Source organism: Leptidea sinapis, chromosome 2, assembly GCF_905404315.1.
Source record: "Leptidea sinapis chromosome 2, ilLepSina1.1, whole genome shotgun sequence".
Classification (NCBI taxonomy): Eukaryota; Metazoa; Arthropoda; class Insecta; order Lepidoptera; family Pieridae; genus Leptidea; species Leptidea sinapis.
The window spans coordinates 18,715,546-18,735,773 of record NC_066266.1 but is presented as its reverse complement, the minus strand read 5'-3'; the positions used below and the strand labels follow the sequence as shown (position 1 = coordinate 18,735,773).

At 38.9% G+C, this 20,228-nt stretch overlaps 1 non-coding gene across 1 annotated transcript; it reads left to right on the top strand.

The window, feature by feature from the left end:
- The first annotated feature begins 5,261 nt into the window (after positions 1 to 5,261).
- On the top strand, positions 5,262 to 5,337 carry Trnai-gau (transfer RNA isoleucine (anticodon GAU)). Its single transcript is given in 2 exon segments — positions 5,262 to 5,298; positions 5,302 to 5,337. It is a non-coding gene; the product is annotated as a tRNA-Ile (tRNA).
- The last annotated feature ends 14,891 nt before the right edge of the window (positions 5,338 to 20,228 follow it).

Sequence of the window (20,228 nt, the reverse complement as noted above, 5' to 3'; positions counted from 1 at the left end):
TCGTTCCTAACTCTATCTAGACACATTCCTTGCGTCTTAAGATCGTTCCTAACTCTATCTAGACATATTCCCTGCATCTTACGATCGTTCCTAACTCTATCTAGACACATTCCCAGCATCTTACGATCGTTCCTAACTCTATCTAGTCATATTCTTTGCATCTTAAGATCGTTCGTAACTCTATCTAGACACATTCCTTGCATCTTAAAAGCGTTCCTAACTCTATCTAGACACATTCCTTGCATCTTAAGATCGTTCCTAACTCTATCTAGACACATTCTTTGCATCTTAAGATCGTTCCTAACTCTATCTAGACACATTCTTTGCATCTTAAGATCGTTCCTAACTCTATCTAGACACATTCTTTGCATCTTAAGATCGTTCCTAACTCTATCTAGACACATTCCTTGCGTCTTAAGATCGTTCCTAACTCTATCTAGACATATTCCCTGCATCTTACGATCGTTCCTAACTCTATCTAGACACATTCTTTGCATCTTAAGATCGTTCCTAACTCTATCTAGACACATTCTTTGCATCTTAAGATCGTTCCTAACTCTATCTAGACACATTCCTTGCATCTTAAGATCGTTCCTAACTCTATCTAGACACATTCCTTGCATCTTAAGATCGTTCCTAACTCTATCTAGACACATTCCTTGCATCTTAAAATCGTTCCTAACTCTATCTAGACACATTCCTTGCATCTTAAGATCGGTCCTAACTCTATCTAGACACATTCTTTGCATCTTAAGATCGTTCCTAACTCTATCTAGACACATTCTTTGCATCTTAAGATCGTTCCTAACTCTATCTAGACACATTCCTTGCGTCTTAAGATCGTTCCTAACTCTATCTAGACATATTCCCTGCATCTTACGATCGTTCCTAACTCTATCTAGACACATTCCCAGCATCTTACGATCGTTCCTAACTCTATCTAGTCATATTCTTTGCATCTTAAGATCGTTCCTAACTCTATCTAGACACATTCCTTGCATCTTAAAATCGTTCCTAACTCTATCTAGACACATTCCTTGCATCTTAAGATCGTTCCTAACTCTATCTAGACACATTCTTTGCATCTTAAGATCGTTCCTAACTCTATCTAGACACATTCTTTGCATCTTAAGATCGTTCCTAACTCTATCTAGACACATTCCCTGCATCTTAAGATCGTTCCTAACTCTATCTAGACACATTCCCTGCATCTTACGATCGTTCCTTACTCTATCTAGACACATTCCCTGCATCTTACGATCGTTCCTAACTCTATCTAGACACATTCCTTGCATCTTAAGATCGTTCCTAACTCTATCTAGACACATTCTTTGCATCTTAAGATCGTTCCTAACTCTATCTAGACACATTCTTTGCATCTTAAGATCGTTCCTAACTCTATCTAGACACATTCCTTGCATCTTAAAATCGTTCATAACTCTATCTAGACACATTCCTTGCATCTTAAGATCGTTCCTAACTCTATCTAGACACATTCTTTGCATCTTAAGATCGTTCCTAACTCTATCTAGACACATTCTTTGCATCTTAAGATCGTTCCTAACTCTATCTAGACACATTCCTTGCATCTTAAGATCGTTCCTAACTCTATCTAGACACATTCTTTGCATCTTAAGATCGTTCCTAACTCTATCTAGACACATTCCTTGCGTCTTAAGATCGTTCCTAACTCTATCTAGACATATTCCCTGCATCTTACGATCGTTCCTAACTCTATCTAGACACATTCTTTGCATCTTAAGATCGTTCCTAACTCTATCTAGACACATTCTTTGCATCTTAAGATCGTTCCTAACTCTATCTAGACACATTCCTTGCGTCTTAAGATCGTTCCTAACTCTATCTAGACATATTCCCTGCATCTTACGATCGTTCCTAACTCTATCTAGACACATTCTTTGCATCTTAAGATCGTTCCTAACTCTATCTAGACACATTCTTTGCATCTTAAGATCGTTCCTAACTCTATCTAGACACATTCCTTGCATCTTAAGATCGTTCCTAACTCTATCTAGACACATTCCTTGCATCTTAAGATCGTTCCTAACTCTATCTAGACACATTCCTTGCATCTTAAAATCGTTCCTAACTCTATCTAGACACATTCCTTGCATCTTAAGATCGTTCCTAACTCTATCTAGACACATTCCTTGCATCTTAAGATCGTTCCTAACTCTATCTAGACACATTCCTTGCATCTTAAAATCGTTCCTAACTCTATCTAGACACATTCCTTGCATCTTAAGATCGTTCCTAACTCTATCTAGACACATTCTTTGCATCTTAAGATCGTTCCTAACTCTATCTAGACACATTCCTTGCATCTTAAGATCGTTCCTAACTCTATCTAGACACATTCCTTGCATCTTAAGATCGTTCCTAACTCTATCTAGACACATTCCTTGCATCTTAAGATCGTTCTTAATATTCAGTCTTATCTCCGGTTGTGGCCTCAGCAAGGGTCATGAATCAATTTTGTCGATGGTACATTGTAAATCCTAAAAACCTACACCTAAGTCATAACTCGGTCTCTGGTCGGACTAACGGCCGTTCCCAATATTCAGTCTATCTCCGGTTGTGGCCTACGTGAAATCGTAACTATTGTTGACTTTTCTGTCCCAATAAACTTATCGACTGTAACTCACATTATCCGTACACGCTATCTGTCAATGGGACGACTTATAGCGTATAGCTTACCAGCGATCGAAGTTTGTATGGAAATTATAATTCACGCGTCCCAATATAAGGCGATAAGAATGTCTTATCGGGTATATTGGGACAGCTTCAGATTATTGACAGTAGAAGGTAGCAATTTATCTTTATCTGTAGATAGTATATTGGGATCGGCCGTTAGTGGAACATTTTGGTAATTGGGGACTGGTTTCTATATAATATCTGCTCCATGTACTGTGTGCCAGGTGTCCCTGGAACAGACGAGCAGTCCATAGTAGCCCGGCATGAGAACCTGCTCAGATGGATGCAGCAGGCCGCTGCCCCAGCGACGCAGAGAGAGATGGCACTACCCGCGTACAGCGACGAAGACGGTATGTCTGTTAACACCTTTATTTATATTTATGGGAAAGGAGTACAAACGAGCGTACGGGTCACCTGGTGTTAAGTGATCACCGCCGCCCACATTCTCTTGCAATACCAGAGGAATCACAGGAGCGTTGCCGGCCTTTAAGGAAGGTGTACGTCCTTTTTTGAAGGTACCCATGTCGTATCGTCCCGGAAACACTGCACAAGGAAGTTCATTCCACAGCTTTGTAGTACGTGGAAGAAAGCTCCTTGAAAACCGCACTGTGGAGGACCGCCACACATCCAGATGGTGGGGATGATATCCTAACTTGTGGCGTGTCGTGCGAAGGTGGAATTCGGCGGCAGGAATCAGGTTAAACAGCTCTTCGGAACACTCCCCGTGATAAATGCGGTAGAAGACACACAATGAAGCGACGTCTCTACGTAACGCCAAGTGATCCAGCCGTTCACAGAGCACTGGGTCTGCTCTGCATCTCCTCTACTTAGACTTCGATTAGGCTTAAATTACCTAAAACTTGACTGAGTGTGATGAAACGCGAGTTTGACTTTTGCATTGACCTGTCTTAGCTAAAGCTCAGTATATATTCGGCTGTCAAATGACTATATAGATGAAATAAGCGATTATGATAACTCAGGTAAGCTTTTTAAGAACTCTGACTATTTGACGTGTGAGTATGATAGTTCCATTACTTTTCATATTATATTGTAATTATTTGATGAATTGTATAACGATGAAAATGTAAATCATGATTTAAAAGAGTGGCAATGAGTTTCTTGATACTTCTTCCCATTAGCTCAACCTATTACTAAGTAGCGGTAGATTGAATAAGAAAAAATATTTTTTTTGACATTCATAAGTGTCATTTCCGTGACCTACATGAATAAACTGATTTCGATTTACGTATGTACAGTCTGAGCAAAACTAATAACGCTCTATAGATTTTAGCCTTACAATCAAAGAGATTTGAAGACAATAGACCAACAGTAACTTGGTCGGCTTGAACTGCGCAGCGGTCAATTGACCTCTACTTACAAAATGACGCTTAATAATATGTTATGTTTTAACGCTTAATAATAAGTGATAACCCTCACTTCTAGGATTAATACACAAATAAAATTTGAAAAACAAAATTTTATGAACGATGCGGGATTCGAATCCACGACCTCCGGCGTTCCGTGCCGGTGCTCTAACCAACTGAGCTAACCGTTCGAGTACCGCCTCTTTATAAAATTCTGTTTACTTTGTTCAACTCTCAGGTGTGTGTGTCAGGTCTTCATCTACATTTGTCTACTTTACAGTTGATAACCTGCTCAACCCCAATATTATAACGAGGCGGTACTCGAACGGTTAGCTTAGTTGGTTCGAGCACCGACACAGAAGGCCGGAGGTCGTGGGTTCGAGACCCGCATCGTTCATAAAATTTTGTTTTTCAAATTTTATTTGTGTATTAATCCTAGAAGTGAGGGTTATCACTTTAAAACATAACATATTATTAAGCGTAATTTTGTAAGTAGAGGTCAATTGACCGCTGCGCAGTTCAAGCCGACCAAGTCACTGTTGGTCTATTGTCTTCAAATCTCTTTGATTGTAAGGCTAAAATCTATAGAGCGTTATTAGTTTTGCTCAGACTGTACATACGTAAATCGAAATCAGTTTATTCATGTAGGTCTTAATATAACTTATTATAAAATGAAGTCGTATAATATACAGTTCTATCATAACGCTTTTCGATGTGATTGGTTTATTTTGATCGCGTCACGGACGCAATCAGTTTTTTTATTTGTTAGGAAACTTTGCATTTGAAATAATAATACACACACGAACTGCTGTTTACGCTGCCTACGGCGCTCTTCCACGATATAGTGGATATCCCTTATCATTAAGGCAGTTCCTTTAACAGTATTTCCCTACGAACTTTAATCTCCTATTTCGTCCCCACGTAGGTCTAAGTTTCTAAGATGTTCGAACAAATGTTTATAAATTATTTCTTCTCAAGTGCTTAAATACAAAGTTTCATGGTTTTAAACATTTTGTTATGTTTTTAAAGTGATAACCGTCACTTCTAGGATTAATACACAAATAAAATTTGAAAACAAAATTTTATGAACGTTGCGGGACTCATACCCACGACCTCTGGCGTTCCGTGCCAGTGCGTCCTTGAGAGTTCAAATACGTACATACAAGATTTTACACGTCACTCGAACGGTTAGCTCAGTTGGGAGAGCACTGGCATGATGGAACGCCAGAGATCGTGGGTTCGAGTCCCGCATCGTTCATAAAATTTTGTTTGCTTATTATAATATTAAGTAAGTTTTACGTTTCAGTGTAGTGCAAGTGTTTCAGCCATTCAAATAGAAGATATTTACTTTTTTTTAAATGAGGGTAGTTTATAAATTGCGTGTGTTATGTTTCAGAGAGCGAGTCGCACATCCAGCGTGTGTGGTCGCTGATGGTTGGAGGGCGCCTTATCGAGGCGTGCCAGCTGTGCTTGGAACGCGGGGACCTCCACCTGGCCGCTTTGCTGGCGCAGGCTGAAGGTAATTATTACTGCCTTTTGTTATTAGGGCTATATTACGAGGCTCCTTTGCACAAGATGCCGGCTAGATTATGGGTAGCACACCGGCGCCTATTTCTGCCGTGAAGCAGTAATGTGTAAGCATTATTGTGTTCCAGTCTGAAGGGCGCCGTAGCTAGTGAAATTACAGGGCAAATGAGACTTAGCATCCCATGTCTCAAGGTGACGAGCGCAATTGTAGTGCCTCTCAGAATTTTGGTTTTTTTCAAGAATCCTGAGCGTTGCTGCATTGTAATGGGCAGGGTTTATCAATGAAGGTCCTGCTCGTCTCGTCGCTTATTTTCATAAAAAAAAAATGTTTGCCATGGATGTCATCTGTTCCAGGTGATGAACGAGTGCGGTCGCTGATAGCTCGACAGCTGGTGACGTGGGCGGAGTGCGGCGCCGAGCCCCTGGTGTCCGAGTGGCGACGAGCCCTGATGCAGCTGGCGGCAGGCCTGAGACCCTCGCAGATAGAGGCCCTGGACTGGATACGAGCGCTGCACGTCACCGCCAGGTAACACTCCAACGTACACTAGTCCCCGCAGATTGATACAGGGACGGTTAGGTTATGTATAAATCACATCATACAAATTTCATGGATTTTAACCGATGTCCCCGTACTTGTCACTTTTGTGAAAACCCGCCGTCTGCTGTGATGCCACATTTTTCTTTTCAATATTACTTATTTTATAATTTTATATACACTAGGTGCCAGCAATATGAGCACACGAAGAACAATTGTATCAGAACTTTCAGATGACGTATGCACTTTCCCATAGGACAAGCGATTGTCCTAAGAAAGAGCGGAACGCTCGTGCACAATGATGAAAACTCAAACTCCTGCACGACACGCCACAAGTTAGGATATCATCCCCACCATCTGGATGTGTGGCGGTGCTCCACAGTGATGTTTTCAAGGAGCTTTCTTCCACGTACTACATAGCTGTGGAATGAACTTCCTTGTGCGGTGCTTCCGGGGCGACACGACACCCTTCTCAAAGTCTGGCAACGCTCCTGTGATTCCTCTGGTGTTGCAAGATAATGTGGGCGGCGGTGATCACTGAAAACCAGGTGACACGTACGCTCGTTTGTCCTCCTTTTCCATAAACAAAAGAAGATAACATGTTTTATTCACACACAGATACATCAGAGGAAACGACTCGAGGTGTTTCAGGAGCGTCGCCTACTGATTTTGAAGGTATCGGGTGTATCGGGATTTTACCAGTGGGAGGCTCCTTTGCGCAGGATGCCGGATAGGGTACCACAACGGCGCCTATTTCTGCCGTGAAGCAGTAATGTGTAAGCATTACTATGTTTCGGTCTGAAGGGCGCCGTAACTAGTGAAATTACTGGGCAATTGGACTTAACATCTTTTGTCTCAAGGTGACGAGCGCTGTTGTAGAGCCGCTCAGAATGCTTGGGTTTTTTAAGAATCCCAAGTGGCACTGCATTGTAATGAGCAGGGCGTATCATTTACCATCAGCCAAGTGTCCAGCTCGTCTTGTTCCTTATTTTCATTAAAAGAAATACCAGAGGAACCGACTGGTGTTTCAGGAGTGTCGCCGACTGTTTTTGAAGGTATCGATGTAAAGGTCTCGTCTTGTTCCAGATACATCTGCCCCGCGATCCCCTCGCTGGAGCAGGTGGTGCGCACATATGAGAGCCAATTCGGGCGTGGCGACCACGAGCTGACGTCACTGCCCGAGGAAGAGATCAACATGCAGCTGCCGGTGCCGGAGTTCGTGAACGACTACACCGCAACCATCACTCAGGTATCACATACTTATACTGAGTATCTTGCACCCGTTCTTCTAATATCGAATCAAAGGTATCGATGTACGATAAATATCGATTGAAAAACATCGATAAGCCGGAAAATATCGATATATTCAGTAACAAATAAAACTGTCTAATATATATAGGAAATGTGTTTATTGTTATAGAAATTCAAAAGGTTGAGAAAAAAATTAACATTCCTCGTATTTTTGGGCACACGCTGTATAAAAAGCTTTGTCAGATGTCTAAACAGTCTCACTTAGTGTAAAATAGAACTTGATATTCATAGTTTATTACAATGTAACTTGATAGTTGAACCTAGTACATCTGAAGCACACTGGCACCCTAAGAAATAAATGAGGTTTCGATATTTTATTCTTAAAAAATCGATATGTCGATATAATCGATATCAAAACATCGATGTTCTCCAGCTAAACATCGATATCTATTCACCATCGATGAATATCGATCATCCCTCATCGTCATAATACAATAATTGTTACAGAGCGGCAAATCGTCACGAATCCTCGAGTTGCGATACGAGTTGATCCGCTCGCGAGCATTCAACACACGCCCCAAGCTGTGCCCGCTCACACACACGCCCAACCCGCTCGACTACTCGCTCAGGTGAGTGTCTATACTAATATTATAAAAAGGTAAAGTTTGTAGGGAGTTAGTATAAGTAATCTCTGAATCTATTGAACCGATTTAGAAATTTTTGAGTGTCATATATGTGGCTATACAGGATGTATCACGATCACTTACTGTTGCATCAATTTTAATATGTTGTAATTGAAATTATTTGATGAAAATGTTGATTTAAATGAGTGGCAATGAGTTTCTTGCTATTTCTTCTCATTCATTCAAGTTTAACCTTTTACGAAGTAGCGGTTAATGTAAAAAGAAAAGAAAAAAGTGCAATTTCCTAAATCTCGCAGTCGTTATATGCAACAGTAAGACTGTCGCTTTTCTTTTTTTGTATTACAATAAGGGACGGGCTAAGCAGTTAGTTAAGCTAACGGTTATTGATACGCCCTGTTAATTACAATGCAGTGCCGCTATCGCTAGTGTTAAGTATAATTTGCCCAGTATTTTCACTAACTACGACTCCCTTCAGACTGAAACACAATAATGCTTACACATTACTGCTTCACGGCGGAAAAAGGAGCCGATGAGGTATCCATAATCTAGCCGGCTTCCTGTCCAAAGAAACTTCCCACTGGTAAATACCCTTAGTTGCCTCTTACGACAACCTTGGGCCTGAGACTTTTCTTTTCATGTCCCGTAAAACAGGCCTTAAATAGTAGTACATCTTGTTTGGATAGCTTCCTGTTGAGCGCCTGGTTCGGGCACCCGTCGGTGGAGTACATCGTGGGTCTGGCAGAGCAGCTGGAGGGGTGCGGGGACTGGCACCTGGCAGTACAGGCGCTCCTCTACCATCCGGATGACCACGTGTGAGTGTTTTAATATTTTTATTAAAAATACGATTTAAAATCACTTTTTAATACAGTTGCTCAAAATGTGGCGTATTGCAGGGACGTATAGCGTTCGGGATGTGGGCTATTACACACTCGAGTTTTTTCTTTACCTTTTCGGAACTCGTGCGTTCTCTTTCCCAACTCTCAAAATAATGTCTATTAAAAAGAAAAAAGCAACCACGAAGTTTTTACAAACATAAATTCATAGAAGTTTTTGTCATTCATGCATGCTCACTATTTCTAAAAATAAGCTAAATTTGTTTAAATATCAGGCCTAATGATTTGATTCAATGAGTTAGGTTAGGTTTCATTTCATGTCATCTCATTAAATTTCATTTTCATTTCATATCAATAAAAAAAATCTACTGAAGACTTGGCTGTATGGGCATAGTTCCTTTTGCCTACTCAGTCATTGCAACTTGTTCCATTCGGCTGCGCCTCGCCTCGGGTAGACATTTGTCGGAACTCTTTGCAATGACAGGCTTTCCGCACTCGTAATGAAATATACTATATTGAACGTTAAAAATTACAACCCATTCGAAAGAGTGAGCCTCAGACCTGAGAAGAACTTCAAACGTTTTTAGCCGCGTTAAACACTTTCCACTTTTACTGCAAGTCGTAAACAGCCACGCTTAATAATAATGTTAAAATAGCACACTTGGACAATGGATATAGGTCACGAAATATCGGGCTGCTCTGTACGCTTAGTATATTCTTTCTTATAAGTCTTTGTATAAAATTTATGTATGTTTGTCTGTGTGCCGACAGACGCAGCCACCTGGTCCGCGAGGTGATCTCGCGACACGTGCCGTCTGATGTGGACGCGGCCGACGTGAAGGAGAAGTTGGAGCTGCTGCGCTCGCTCGGGGTGGACGACAAGTGGATTCTAATTGCGCAGGCGCACCGGGCCAAGTACGAGGTGCGTCACACACACTATCAATAAACCAGTGGCCTCGTACTGTGGTCATTGGACTTATTTTGAATAAATATTGGACGTTATTCCAGAAAAACGATCCAGACGACAATCATGTCGAAATTGAGTTAAGAACACAAAACTTATTCAGTCACGTGACATATTAACGGACTGACAAAAAATGGCAGCCCTACTGCCTACTGTCACTCTTTAAATGCCATCATGACTTAGTAGCCCAACCCACAACACTAATATTTATTAAACTTTAAACACGAATTCCTTAAAATGTGATGTTTGTGGCTTGGTACATTTTTCAAGAACTACGCCCAATTAAAAGATATGATATTTTAAAATTGTGATCTTACCACTAGGGTGTGGCCTGGGAACGACAGGTGCATAAAAATAATAGGGCTTTTACCAATGGGAGGCTCCTTTGCATTGGATGCCGGCCAGATTATAGGTACCACAACGGCGCCTTTAAATGCCGTGAAGCAGTAATGTGTAAACATTGTTGTATTATGGTCTGAAGGGCGCCGTAGCTAGTGAAATTACTAGGCAAATGAGACTTAGCATTTGACCAAGGTGACGAGCGCAGTTGTAGTGCCGCCCAGTAATTTTGGGTTTTCAAGAGTCGCAGGCAGGGCGTATTTCTTACCTCTTGCTCGTCTCGTCCTTTATTATCACCAAAAAGAGAGTCTTATTTAATGTTGCGTGGCGTTCTCTCTGCAAGTCGTAGTGATCCAAGTTGTATCACTAGTTAACACAACAAACCCCGGGGCATTAATGATCACCACAGGAGTTATTTATAATTTGTATTGAGCCGGTTCTGCCAATAACAATTAAATCGTGGGTGACGGCAGAAGTTTTGTAGCGGAGATTGTCAAATCATTTTTTAGAATGGCCGACGCGACGGGGAATCATAAAACAAAATGGCGATTTTCAAGATGGCGGCCAAATATTAATTTTATTCTTTTTCAATCGTTTTTAAAATGACATATAGTTATTTATTGTAGGAGTTGTAAACCGTCCATAAATTGTTGTTAGCATTTTTATTGTCATTTGCCGCGATTCATAAACGCGTGCATTTAATTTTCCTTATGAAATAAAGTTTTTTTTATTGGAGTAGGCGTTACTTTGCGGAAATCCACGTGTTAAGTTTAAGTCTCGTGCCAGCTTTTGGCGAGTCAACATTTCTTGAGGATGCCTCGTTGAGAGGCGAAACACCTGTCGAATTGCTAAAGACAAATATTGGCGGAATTAACACTTAAGAAAACTTAAAACATTTTGAGAAATAAAGTTAGTTATCATTCATCACTCAATAGGAACGGTTTTATTTATCATAACTCATCGTTCCACTTTATCATTGAAAGTAAGGGTAGCGCATTAGGCCTTTCATTTATTATCTTGTAATAATGTTTCTTGTTGTTGTATGTGACTCAGTGAGGGATTAAGCTTACGGGAGCCCGAAGCAAATTCTACCAATGAGCCCTTGGTATATACTGGCATTAGTCATTTACCGAGTGTCTGATGTGGGTTGTCTCAGTAGGAAAAGCTGTAACGTTTCACGTTTTTGCCACATGAAGAAATTCAATATCTTAATAACAATTTACCGCCACCAATTAGACAACTGAAAAATATTCATAATCTTAGATTTAAATATAAAAGAAAACTATTTTAGATTCATTATATAATAATTAATCTTGATATGCAAAGTATCTTATAGTAAATATACTAACACAATTCTGTATGTTTATTATGTGTATTTACTGTTTACCAGTATATTATCAATATCTCATTTTTTATACTAATGTACCTTGTGCCACCTATAATATAAGTATTATGTATATTAACTTAAAAATTATAATATGATTTAATATTAATTATAGTTATTTATTTATAATTATATTTTATAACTCTATACATTTTCAACATGTTCATGAAAAAAATGGGAAATATACAACAGCTGTTTACTCCAAATGTCACGAGGGGCTGCTTTAAACCAGTGTTGTGTTGGTGTCTTCTGTACTGACACAACAATATACTGAGTCAGCTTCTTTTAGCAGGAAATTTTGCAGTAATATTATTTTTTTAATAATTTTTGTTACATTTAATTTAATTTATTACTTTAAGATTTATACTGTAAATTGAAGGTGTGTGTTTTTACTGTTAATAAAGTGTTTCTATTCTATTCTAAGTTTATCAAAAAAAAAAATGCTCAGGCAGAGATGAGTGGGACATGCGGGGCCCGTAGCAATTGCTAGACTTGCTATGTGCTGATGTGACTGCAAATCGTTATAAATATGTTTTGTTATGTAAATGTACAGAACAAGACTCTACTGGAGGCGCGGTGCCTGGTGCAAGCGGAGGAGTGGAACGCCGCACACGAGTTGCTCGTTGACAAACTATTGCCCGAAGCTGTGCTCTCAGGTAAGCCTGAACTCATAACATGAGTCAACCCCCAAGATATACAGGGTGACCCATGTAGATCAGTCATAGGCAGGTTTGTAACTGTAATATAATAATACCATTTGAAATAACTGTCTTTAGTACAAAACACTTGTATATAACACTTAATGTCACACTTATAATCTGATATTGTTAACACACACATATTTAATTCAGACTAGATGTCAATACACTACAAGAACTGTAAGACAAATAAAGATCTGTGCTTAGGATCCATGACAATATGATCCCAGAAAATGTACAAAACAAATGTGTTGCGAAATTTAAAAGAATTGTTAAAATAACGTTTGTGTGGGAAAGGTTATTATAGCATAAACGATTTTCTTAATGACACCACGGACTGGGATTAAAGCGAACACCCTGAGGCTCTTTAATTATAAATGTTTATTGTACGATATTACATTGTAATCCATATTTTATATTAAAAAAAAAAGCCCGCTGAGTTTCTTGCGCCCATTCCTCTCAGGTCTGAGGCAGTCTCTTTTGAATGGGTCGTAGATTTTGACGTTCAATAAGTGATTTTAAATCCTATTTTGAATAAAAATATTTGAATTTGAATTCATTTTAGCGACAAGAAGACTGCATTCACATGTTTAGTATTTTTATGTATATTTTTTTTCATTCACTCAAAAACAAACAATTATTGCTTCAATGTTTCGAACTCAGATTGACATTTGACAGAGTTGACAACTTGTCAGTCAGAACTTTAGAAACTTCAGAAATTGTCAAGCTAATAAATAACAGCCTAATTATCCTAAATTATTATTAGTTACTATTTTTTTTATCTCTGAGGCCCAACGGAAGACCAGCGCTGCTGGTTTTCAAACCAGCAAATATGCTGAGTTGGGACCACTTTGTGACGTATAGAAAATAATATTCCTCAATTTTGTTTTATGTTTTATTGTACTATATCGTCACGAATAAACTTTTTTTCTTTCTTCTTCTTTCTAAAAAAAAAACTAGAACTCATTCCGGAAATCAACCCCGGTGGTTTTGAAAAATAAAACATACATTATTTCTATTTAGATACGGATTGTGTAGAATTAATAAGTTATTGAATGGATAAACTTTGTAAAAAAGTTTTTTTTTGGAAGTTCAATTCTTACGAAACCATTTTTTTTCTGAGTGATTTCCTGGTAAGTTAGTACAATTTTAGATAGGTTGCTTTCAAATTACGTTACTTGTAAAACAAGTACAAAATTTTTATTGTTTAGGTCTTTTAAGGTGGACGTCTCCCATCAATTATTGGTCCGCCTTTGTTTTCAGTACGATCCAAACTCTTTGGTGGCGGCGCTGTTCAACTTTTACGCGGCAAACTGGCAACGCCGCTTTTAGATATTAAAATATTCAAGTTCATTGAATCATTAACCTAGTGACCTAATGCTACAGGACAATGAAATTTTCTCAAAATAAAAAGTCATAAAATTTTTGGCAAATTAATGCACGGTGTTTGTAATTTTTTTTATACCGCCAGCAAATGTGCTAGCAAGTATGTACCTACATTTATTTCATATATTATGCTAAATCCATACTGTACATGCCTGGTAAATAATATTCGAGAGCTTTCTAAATCTAGAATGTTCGATATTCCATCTCTTTCCAGACATCATTTCGTCCTTGTTGCACAACTCTAGATTATTCTCTCGAGCTTAGCTTTTAGAGAGTTCTTATATTCCATCTCTTGCCAGAAATCACTCCGTCCTTGTCACAAAATACTCTAGAATTGTTCTAACGTTCGCTTGAGCTTCGAAAATGTTCCATCTTCCTTCTCTCTTGTCATACACTCTAATTTTCACTCCAGAATGATCCTTCACCAAAGCTAATCCTCCTGAAATGAATTAATTAATGTTATTTAATTTAAACTTAAATCTCATTGTTATTAAATGAAGTATTCTCATTGGAGACTTATACATTATATCTAACCTAATAAGAGTATTGTAAGCAGCATCTGTTTGTAACAATCTCCTGATTACTGCGTTATTAGAGTCTTCTTTTCTTTCTTTTAATGTAACACTTATATAAATAATCCGTGGACATTGTCGTAGGTTATGCACTTAATACTAATTATGTTATTTCACCCTCTAATGTTATCATTAACCCTCTTATTCATAACGGTCCACTAACTTAAAACAGCCGCTAAGGAGTGTTTTTTTCTCATTCTGCCTTAGGTCAATAGAAGGAGACAGAGTGAGACTATTATGAATAAGGGGGCTAGTGTGTAATTGTTTTGTGTCCAAAATAATAAAAAAAAAAACTTAAAATTATGAATGTAATGTTGCTAAAGTGTAGAGTGGTTCGTGTTTATTGCAGACAACGTGAGGAGCATTTCGGACGTGGTGGAGAATTTGTACGAGGCGGCGCGACGACACGCGGTTAGAGGCTGGGAGAACGAAGGTGGAGCCGCTCTCTACCACTACATGCACGTGTGTGAAGAGGTACCCTTATTATTATTTGCAGAGGGTGGCTATATGTATGGTGGATGTTATATGTGTTTATGTATGTTTAAGTAAGTATCTTATATATCTTTAAACCAGCAATTGTTGTATATATATATATAATCTGAATCTAGGAAACGGCTCCAACGATTTTCATAAAATTAAGTATACACGGGATTTCGGGGGTGATAAATCGATCTAGCTAGGTTTCAATAAAAAAAAATGGTTTTATCCATGTTTGAATGAGAAACAGCTACAATAACATTAGAATACAAAGGTAAATTTCACCACTATATACATGACTATTATAGCTCAGGACATTGGGTGATCCGGAAAGCAGAAGACCCCGGTACGAATCCAGATGTCCTATTAGTTTTATTTTGTTCAAGTTTTGTACATTCTTAAAAATCCGAGCAAGGCTCGGTCGTCCGGATATTATTGTATTAAATATATCTTTGTCTCGCAACCCATAACACAGGCTATATATGCCTAATTTGGGGCAAGTTAATTTGTGTAAAAAGTGTGTCAATATTATTACTATTATTATTATATGCCTAGTCCTAATGAGTCCTCGTAATACCGCGTCCAGAATTGAACTGCTGTGTTCGACACTCATAGCTCGTCGTCAAATCCTGGCGCGCTTATAAACCGCAGTATCATCTTGACGCGAGTATTGAAAACAGCATCTGGGAGCAGGGTGTGGTCGCCAAGGATGGTGTTACGCTTATGCATAGACCAAGTATAGTAACTAGACTAACTGATAGCTTCCGTCTTACTCACACGAGAATAAGAAAAGCTTATGCAAAGAGTCTTATGTAAAGAAATGAGATAGAGTGATTAGAGTCTTTGTTCCGCCATGCGTGCCGGTTGTTTCAAAGTGTGTCAGCACACCCGGTGTGCTAAACAAACTTGACAGCGCTGCACATATATTTTGTTTACTTTTATTTGCGTCTATAAAAACAAGCTATTATTGTTGTGAAACGTGTGAAATATCCATTATTTATTCAACATCAGTGACAATTTTAAGTAGAATCGAAGGAAATATGGTGCGATGTTGTTTCTACGATGAAAAATTGATAGTGAAAGAAAACTTGTGTTATATTATGTACCTATCTTTATATATACATAGTATATTATCTGTCTCATGTTGGCCACACCATACCGATGTCTAGTTACTATACTTGGTCAATGCGCTTATGCATTAGTGGGCCGCAATTGCAGAGGAGTTGAAGTGGCGTTTCATCGGCCTCAAGGCAAAATCTGCAAGTTCTTTCCTTTTTTATTCCGACCACACTTATTAAGGCGACAGTGCCCAGTTAGCATCCTGGTATTATAATGATAGGGCTTCATTCGCGTTTCTGTTATTGAAAGCATTTATCAGCTTTGGAATGGTTTAAACCTGTTGAATTGCTTCAGCGTTTAAGTACTTCTAGTGACATTGGTTTCTCAGGGAGTGACGGATGGCGCTCTTAGGCAGTCCACAATTCCTGCCGCCGAATTCCACCTTCGCACGACACGCCACAAGTTAGGATATCATCCCCACCATCTGGATGTGTGGCGGTCCTCCACAGTGCGGTTTTCAAGGAGCTTTCTTCCACGTACTACAAAGCTGTGGAATGAGCTTCCTTATGCGGTGTTTCCGGAACGATACGACATGGGTACCTTCAAAAGAAGCGAGTACTCCTTCCTTTAAAGCCATCAACGCTCCTGTGATTCCTCTGGTGTTGCAAGAGATTGTGGGCGACGGTGATCACTTAACACCAGGTGACCTGTACGCTCGTTTGTCTTTCAATAAAAAAAGGTTCCGGACCGTATTGGACTGCTTCAGCTCCAGCTCTTGCAAGCTCATCGGCCATTTCGTCGCCTATGATTCCGTCATGCCCTGGGACCCATCTGAGAATCACTCTGTTTTTTAACGTCTCGTTTTAACTCCGTCTAAAGCCAACAGTGCTACCTGACTGTCAGAATGAATGTATATGTTTTGGTTGAAGTAGCCTTTTTGGATATTGATCTCCGCGCATTCTAACCCTACCTCTATACCCTCACCCACTGTGTAACAGCTGCATCCTGATTACATCTGAACTAACTTCTTCTCCTACTTCTTGAGGAGCCATCTCCTACTTGGGGTCGGCTATCATTAGTGCTATTTTTAATACGCTTTTATTAGGCTCATACGTTAATGTTTAATTATTGCATAATCAATTTATAAATGTGACCGTTTGTTTCCATTGAATAAATAAATTTTAACAGATTCGCGGTCTGGTCTCGGCCGCGGAGTCGTCTGAGTACGGTGACGAAGAGCGCTCAACGTCGGTACAGGGACGCCTCGAGGCGCTCCGACCACGACTGACGGCCGCATGCAAGGCGCTGCGGGGACTGAACACCAAGTATGTAACTATATTATAAAGTGTGTGCGTGTAATTTTTACGCGCGATTGAACTAAAACTTAATTATAATTAACTTTACGAATAATTAATAGAATACATCTAATATATAAAATACTCGTGTCATGGTGTTAAACATTGAACTCCTCCGAAACGGCTATTACCAGCATTAAAAAATACATACAACTTCAAATTTTCACCCATCTACGATCAACGGTTACTTTTGTATCGCGATTTTAATATCGGCAATACAACGTTTGCTGGGTCAGCTAGTATATATATATATATATATATATATATATATATATATATATGTATACTTTTCACTTCTCATGCTCTGAAATTGCTTATTTGTGCACGATATACGTTGCACAAGTTATTTAATTAATTAAAAAGATATATTACAAAATTAATTTAATAGTAGGCTGTATAGGTCTGGTGCCCAAGCCGAATATCAATGTGGTAAGATTAAAAAAAAGCGGCGGGAAACAGATCTTGTTTTTTCATGCGTTTATTAATTAGTCAGACTGAGAACTTTTATTTATTATTTACTAGCTGACCCGACAGACGTTGTTCTGTATATAATAAATAAAATAATGTTATTATGAATTTATCAATAATATATCATAATATCAAAAATTACTTCGTAAAATATGCACCGTGCTGTCGTAATCAAATTGTTTCACAGCAGAACTGTCAAACCGTGCGTCAATAAATTCTCTCATAGAAAATATGCATGGACACGTCAAAGGAAAAAGAAATTTGTTGTTTTTATTTAATTTAGCAGCATTTTCCTATTTATTCACCTTTTAAACCTTCTCTGGACTTCCACAAATAATTCAAGACCTAAATTAGCCAAATCGGTCCAGCCGTTCTCGAGTTTTCGCGAGACTAACGAACATCAATTCATTTTTATATATATAGATAAAAAAAAGGCTTACCAACTTGATATACAATTAATATTATGACTACTTGTGATGTAAAATTTCTTGTATTTTATACTTATGTATCTAACTCATAAGTATGCACAGTGTTGCCTTCATTTATTATTGTAAGTTAATTTATACTACTACTGTAATATGTATATTTACTATTACTAATCCAAATAATAAGAGTTCAAAAGCGTATTTTTTAAAATTGCCAAATGTATTAAAATTTATATCTATACTACTATTACTATGGAATTTAATGTTATATAATTATGAAATAAGTTGGATAGGTGAATTTGAGCCATAATTGTTTCTGAAAAATCGTACATGTACTGGCAGATATGTACTAATACGACAATGATAAGGTGGTACAACATAATCCAATCTTCGATAGAAGTAATGGACAGTCTTATTGTTTTCAAGGAACTTCTTTTACGTACGACCAAGCTGTGACATGCGCTTCCTTTATCGGTGTTTTCAGGACGATCAAAAATGGTTAACTTAAAAAAGGGCGTACACCTTTCTAAAGGGCCGGCAACACTCCTGTGATTCCTCTGTTGTTGCAAGAGAATGTGGGCGGCGTTGATCACTTAAAATCAGTTGACCCCTAAGCTCGTTTATTCTTCTTACATAAAAAAAAGAAAAAATATTTTAATTTTCAGTTAAGCCAACGGCTTAATATGAAAGAGTTTTTTTTTTATGAAAATAAACCGAAAGAATATAGAACGTTCAGCTGATGGTAATTGACACACCCTACTCATAACAATGTAGTGCCGCTCAGGATTCTTGAAAAACCCAAAAATTCTAAGCGGCACTACAATTGCGCTCGTGTTCTTGAGACATAAGATGTTAAGTCTCATTTGCGCAGTAATTTCATTCATTAATTCAAACCGAAACACAATAATGTTTACACATTACTGCATCAAGGCAGAAATAGGCGCCGTTTTGGTACCCATAATCTAGCCGGCATCCTGTGCAAAGGAGCCTCCCACTTGTGTAAATAAAACACAGAAGCTGGGTCGTTCACACTAGTAGCCATAAGCTACACGTTACTCGCATTTTTGCGCATTTATACGAGCTTCTTTTGATTATGAGTTATGACTATTTGGCGTTTGAGTATGTTTGTTGCATCACTTTACTTAATATATTGTAATTGAAATGATTTGTAAAACAATGAAAATGTAAATCTAATTTAAAAGAGTGTCAATGAGTTTCTTGCTACTTCTTCTCATTAGCTCAACCCTTTACGAAGTAGCGGTAGATTCGATAAGAAAAAAATTTTTTTTTTTGACGTTTATAAGGTACGCAGACGTGGTCGCTAACTATGGGCCTTATGAGAAAGCTCATGGTCGATCAGAGGGCAATGGAGAGTGCTATACTCGAGGTTTCCCTGCGATATCGAGTCAGAAATTGGTAGATCCGTAGGAGAACCAAAGTTACCGACATAGTCCAATTGATTGCGAAACTGAAGTGGCAGTGGGCAGGGCACATAGTTCGACGGACAGATAGCCGTTGAAAGTCCTCGAATGGCGACCACGTACCGGAAGACGCAGTGTTGGTAGGCCCCCACAAGTTGGACCGACGATCTGGTCAAGATCGCCAAAATACGTTGGATGAGGGCAGCGCAGGACCGATCGTCGTGGAAATATTTGGGGGAGGCCTTTGTCCAGCAGTGGACGTCTTCCTGATGATGATGACATTCATAAGTGCCATTTCCGTGACCTACATGAATAAGGTGATATTGAATTTGAATTTGAATTTCAGGACAGTACAACACAGCGCGGCCCGGGCTGAAATGGGCGCCCGCCTGGTTCAGCTCGCGGTGGCCGGTGGAGAGAGTCCGGCACACCTGGCCGCTCTCATCAAGGCTCTGAATCTGCCACCCGACTGTACCGTGCAGGCTCATTCCAATGTACGTTGTACTGACACTGTCTACGGTTGCTATCAACATCGGAACCTCTATACTTTGGCCAACGAGACTAGATAAATAATGTAAACAAACGGACCGTTACTGTTGACTGAATCGAAATCAGCAAAATCGCAATTGTGACCATCGCTGAGATATATTATGTTTAGTCTCATTAGCACAGATATTTCATTACTTAGACCAAAGAGACGGGGTAATAGTTATTTATGCAACTGTTGTGTAATAAGGGCTATTAAAACACGAATGTGGGTGATAATAGTATCACATGAGTGTTTGAACTATCAACAGTTGCATAAAAGACT